Below are 6,222 nucleotides of genomic sequence, written 5' to 3'. Positions count from 1 at the left end.
GTCTAATAAAATGATGCATGGGCATAGTTTTGAAAAGGATAGTGTCTACCTGACTCTTAGAGAAACCTAACATCTATTCTACATTCTCTACTTTTGGGTTGCATACAACACAAGAAACTTTACAGATAAGATGCATTTTTCAATTTCACATTTGGTCAAATTCAGTTGGTTTCTAGAGCTGTGGGGTTGTGTCTCTGCAGCTCTTCCTTCAGAGGGAAATGGACCAAAACTGTAATCCATCAGCCTCCAATGGGTACACTGCTTGGCTCTTTCCCTGCCTTCCCTTGTGTTCTTTGCAGCCCAGGGTTTTCTTCACCATCATCCTCATATTAAAACACCACTTTTATTTGTTACTTGCTCATATAAAAACTCTAAAAAAATGCTTTAAAGATCATGTTATAGGCATCTTTTTTTTTTCAGAACATTTAAAGAGTCCATAGTAGTTTTTAGTATAGAAGTCTATGTTTTATTTTTACTGGTGATCTTGAAAAGTTTATTTTTATCATGCTGTATTTTCATAATTAATTTCTGACTATTACATAATTTTTGGACTAAATATTAAATTTTCTCATTTTCCCTTTATTTTTATTTTTACTTAATTCATTTAAAGACAGTCTGCAGCTCAGGATGGCACAAATAGTGTTTCTTTATATTTGATACACTGAAAATTCCTGGTGATATTATTAGTTTGGATAATTTTAGCAGAGAACAGTGTGGCACATGGAATAAATTTTCATTCTGAAGCCCATTTTCAGTGATATGCCTGTCTGTTGAATTATTTATTTGGTAGACTACTGCTGTTTAGATATATTTATTTCATGTTTATTTGCTTATTTTTGATCATAGTTTGATATATTAAGTGTCCCTTTCATTTTATTAACTTTAGTCACATAGCTGTCACTTCTAGATTTCCTTTGCTCATATTGAAATTTTTATTTATTAAAATGATTCTTGTGATATTTTATTTTTGTTTGTTTGTTTGTTTTTTGAGACATGGAGACAGGGTTTCTCTGTGTAGCTTTGGTGCCTGTCCTGGATCTCGCTCTGTAGACCAGGCTGGCCTCGAACTCACAGAGATCCATCTGGCTCTGCCTCCCGAGTGCTGGGATTAAAGGCATGTGCCACCACCACCCGGCTAAAAGTTTTTATGTATTTATTTATTTTAATTTTTTTGGTTATTTTGCCTGCATGTATATATGTGCACCACATGCATGCAATGCTCTCAGAGGCGAGAAGAGGGCATCAGATTCCCTGAAACTGGAAGTATATACAGTTGTGAGCTTCCAGTGAGTGCTAGGAATTGAACCTGGGTCGTCTGAAAGACCAACTAGTGCTCTTAACCTTGGAGTCACCCCTCCAGAGCCCGATATTTGTAGTTTTTAAAACTATTTTTTCAAACAACCAATTAATATTGCCATTATTTTATAAAATGAATAAAATCTCTGATTTTCCAAGATTTTTAATTTTATTTCTTTGGAATAGTTGTTCTTCCTCAATTTACTCTGCTGACTTTTCTTTTCATGTACAATCTTTTCCTTGGACCTGTTTCATCTTATAAGCAAGACATATTCAGAGAGAAATGTAAACTCTATATAAATTAGATTGTTTTAAGGCAACAATCAACAGAATGTATAAAAATTGCTTAGACTGAGCACTGTGGTGCATGTTTATAATCCTACTAGTTTGGGGGCTAGAGCTGGTTAATACCCATGTATCAGCTTGAGACACAATCTGAGATTCTGTCTCATAAAAGGGAATTAATAACAGATCAGTGAATCGTGTTGGTAAAACCATTGACTGACAATTCATTGGGAGATAAATTGAAAACATAGAAAACAGACAGGTACACTTAGTTAAACAACACAGTATTTTCCCGATATGTGCCATGTTCTCGTTTTGATATTATGCACAGGAAAAATTAGCAGTAAGGAAAAATGGAAGAAATGTTCTGCTGAAGAAGCATAGAGATTTGTTAGTAGCCAAACCACAGATGCTTCCTATAATTTCTCTTTTTATCATACTAGGATACTGTAAATGTCTGAAATAAACAGTTTATTTTATTCTTCATTTAGTTATTATTTATTAGTATTTGTTAATTTTACACAATAACAGATCTCATAAATGTATTTTTATCATATTCACATAAGCCCGCTTTCCCTCCCCTATTCCACTACCACTTTCATTAATTCTCTTCCTCTTCCTACTTAGTCCTCCTTTTACTATCATGGCTTAATTAACTAATTAATTAACTAACTCACTAACTAATTAATTTGATGATCCAATTAGTTTCAGTATGGTTGGATGCAGGATCCTGGGTGACAAATTATTTAGATGAGTCTGGGCTTCTAATCCATGATGACACTACTGAAGAAAACGCCTCTCCCTTTCCAAAGACTCGTTAACTGCCAATGAAAACCAGGGAGGGGTAGGGCCTGTTGAGCCCTTTGATGGTCATTGTCTGCCTGTGAGTGGGAGGCATATAGAAACTCTCCCATGTATCTGCTCCACATTTCTCAGATAATAAAGGTGTTTAAAACAATCATCCAATAAGGGCTACTTAGAAAAATCTAGGGATTTCACAAGAATAGTCTGTGTCTATTTTGTGATTGGGTAAATCTTTGATACAAATTAATTTTTTTTGATTTTATACATAAACCAACCTCAATCAAGGAGACAGCATGTGATATCCTTTGAAAAAAATCATATATGAATATGTAATCACTGTAGCTATTATGTCACATATTTTGTACCTCTTTTGGTGATAAGAAAGCATAAATTAAGGAAGAATAAAATCATTCAAGATGTACAATTGGTACAGCTAGAGATTGTCCTAGAGTACAAGGTACCTTCCATCTTGGTCCAGCAGTTTCTATAGCAAGATGCTCCTGCTGATACTTCAGGAGTTGATCAAGTATGTAGGGGGCAATTCTTCCTTTCCACATCTTCTGCTGTAGCTGGTAAGTTCTCCTGTCTCTCTAAAAATTATATTGCTAGTAATTGTTACATGTAATTTTTACAAAGGCAGTGTTCAGCATGTGTATACTGTACTTTATCTTCAAAATTCAGAGGAATGGTAGGTATTTAATATATAATATATCACAAGACTGTCACACTTTCTTAAGTGCCTAACTCTCAATTTGACACATTTGTACATCAGAACATGCATACTATTTAACATATTAAAGTCACTTTTGTGTGAATTCTTGTTTTCTAGAAAAATTATATCCTTGATGTTTAGTAAGTTTAAGCCCCAAACAGAGATATTGTGTATTGCAAGCACATGTCATAGTTTTATCAAAGATGGAATAGACCAAATCTGAGCTGTCAATTAAGTTTCAATACCAGATTATTAGTCTAGAAATATATTTAAAAAAGAAAATCAGACCCATCAAAAATCTAAATGTTTTCTTTGAATCTTAACACAGGATCTAATTTGTGCTTTTAACCTATAAAATCTCTTACTTTATGTCAATAAATTAATCACTTGAAACTTATTTCTTCTTCCTTATGTTTAGAACACTGAAATTTAAAACATGTATTTTATGGTAAAAATTAGTTCATGTAGAATATGATGACTAGTGTGTAATAAGTATAGTTAGACAGTTATTTTTTATCTTTTTGTTAAATCATTTATTACCAAAAATTTTCATTTTTGTCATCAATTCAGCTCCATCTAAAGTAAAGCAGATTTTTCCTCTCAAACACTATTTAAAGTAAGAAAGAAGATTGAAGGCAACTGAATATATTCTGAATTTAAACTAATGTTTTCATCCAGTTAATGATAAAAATGAGGATGAAAATGTATGGGGTGAATAATTGGATTTTCAGCCTTTGAAGGCTTTCAGATGAAGAACATTTCATAACTGGCTAATTGAGATCATCTGTGATTGCCATGTTTCCCAAGACATGGGTTTTAGTGAATATAGTCACTGTAGACCCAAATAAATTATTCTTCAGATTAAAATCCTCAACTATAGGATATATGTTACATTTGAAATTTCTTATTTTTAATTTGTTCTGACTGTAAAATACACACCTTTTAACAGGATATGTGAAGGTATTACTTTTAAAAGGGATATCCATTCCTAGGTAAATCAACTGATTGGTCTCTGAAAATAAATTCCTAAACACATTGTGTCTTTGTCTTTCTGTGCTTTTCCAATCCTAAATGCAGTTTTCTCTTGTTATAGTTGACAATTAGCTGAAAGCTTTTTTCATTTCGGGAATTAGAATGTGAATTTTTGTCAAGCTTGGTCTATTTATTTATGCTTTTCCATGCTCAGCTTCCACAGATGGACACTATGTTGCCACATTTTGGACACTCTTATTCCTTATATATAACAAATTGCCTGTGAGGCTGGTATATGTTCAATAGTTTTAATTGCTGTGTACTTCAAACTTTTCTTAAATGGCACCATCTGGCACGTAGAAACTTTAATGAATTTTTAAACTTAATAGGCAATGTTCTACATTAGGAAGGTCCGAAAATTGATCTTGAACTACTGCTAAATGACAAATTTTTCTTACCAAATTTAACAAATTTACAGTCAGTGGTTCTGTGTCTTTAAGGCACCAAAGCATAACTGATAAATACAATAGCTTTCCTTGCTATTTAGAAAAATATCTGTGTCATAGCATGGCTTATTTTAAATGGTTTTATAGATGCATTTTCATGTTAATTGAATGGTTCAAGCTTAGTAAATTTTGGTAGATTTTGTAAAAGTGAAATAGTGTACTCAAGTTCCTTTATTTTACTGAAAAATATCTATAGATGTCATTCAAAGAAACTTCTCATTATATTAGACTTTCATTAATATTATAAATGTTTTATGTTCATTACATCTGAAAATTGTATTAAATGAGTAGTTACCCAAATACCAAGTTTCAAAGACTGCATTCTACTTACATTACTCTCTCCAACAACCTTGATCCTAGTGTTTCTTCTGCTTTATCTCCATTTATGAATGCCTAAAAGAATAGTTTCCATTATTTAAAAAATAACAGTCAAAGAAATAATCAAGAATGCTAGTGGCAAACAAAACCCATTCAATGATATAAAAAAATAGAGTGTGCTTGAGACAGCTGTAGAGGAAATTGTAGGAATTTCTTTTAAGCACACATGACAAGACATAGCAAGCTCTCACAAGAGATTTAAGAATGATAAATGAATTTCGTAAAAAAAAAAAAAAAAAAGCACGATAAAATCAGCTCCAAATAACTAGTTCAGAATTTTAAAATTTATTATTGAGAATATCATAATAGTCATGTTTTATGATATCCTATATGATATTCCCTGTATGATATCCCATGTAGGAAAATTAAAATTCCCATGGTTGTGTGAATACAATATATAAAATTTTGTTGCTTATGGTGATATTTTATTTTGTACTAAAATGTTATTTGTATGTTAATAAATAAAGTTGCCCCGGGGTCAGAGCTATTAGCAAGCCATAGGAAAGCCGGGCGGTGGTGGCGCACACTTGTAATCCCAGCACTTGGTAGGCAGAGCTAGGTAAGTCTCTGTGTGTTCAGGGAACAGCCAGCATTGGATATACACGCCTTTAATCTCAATACCAACCACAGAAGACCTGGAGGCCTATACAGACAGGCAATGACGAGGCGGTCATGTGGTTGGGTTTACAACCAATGAGAAGGCAGAACAGAAAGTATATATAAAGACTTTAACACAGGAAGTAGCTCTCTTTTGGAGCGGTAGGACCACTGCAGGAGGAAGGGTAAGGTTTTAGCTCTTAGATCTGACCTCTTGGCTTTCTTCTTTGCATTGGTTCCATGTTTCTTATTTAATAAGATGGTTGGTTACATCTAGAGTTGCTTAAGGATAACCAACCAAAATCATATACATGATTTTGCTTTCAAAACAGTATGTATGTACGTATGTATATATTCGTATATAATAGATGCATAGGTATTTACAAGCTAAACTATTGTTTTATTATTTTAATTTCAAAAATTTAAGGATTTGCATTTTTCAATTATTTGAATGTAAATAATTTCACTTGATAGTTAATAAAAATAAGAGAGCATTCTATGAAATTTATGTCATTCTCTCAAAATGTTTTGGATTTTCACAAGACAATATAATTTCTAAAGCACAAAGTTGGAGGTCAAGGGCATCCCTTTAGAGACCGAGCCATAGCTACTGTATTGTGTGATATTTGTGGCTGGTAGTATTTCCCACGTACTGCACATCTTTTGACTAGG

The sequence above is a fragment of the Peromyscus californicus genome, unplaced genomic scaffold (assembly GCF_007827085.1).
Source record: "Peromyscus californicus insignis strain IS unplaced genomic scaffold, ASM782708v3 Scaffold_17__1_contigs__length_78620276, whole genome shotgun sequence".
Classification (NCBI taxonomy): Eukaryota; Metazoa; Chordata; class Mammalia; order Rodentia; family Cricetidae; genus Peromyscus; species Peromyscus californicus.
The sequence above is the reverse complement of the archived record's forward strand: the minus strand, read 5'-3'. Positions refer to the sequence as shown.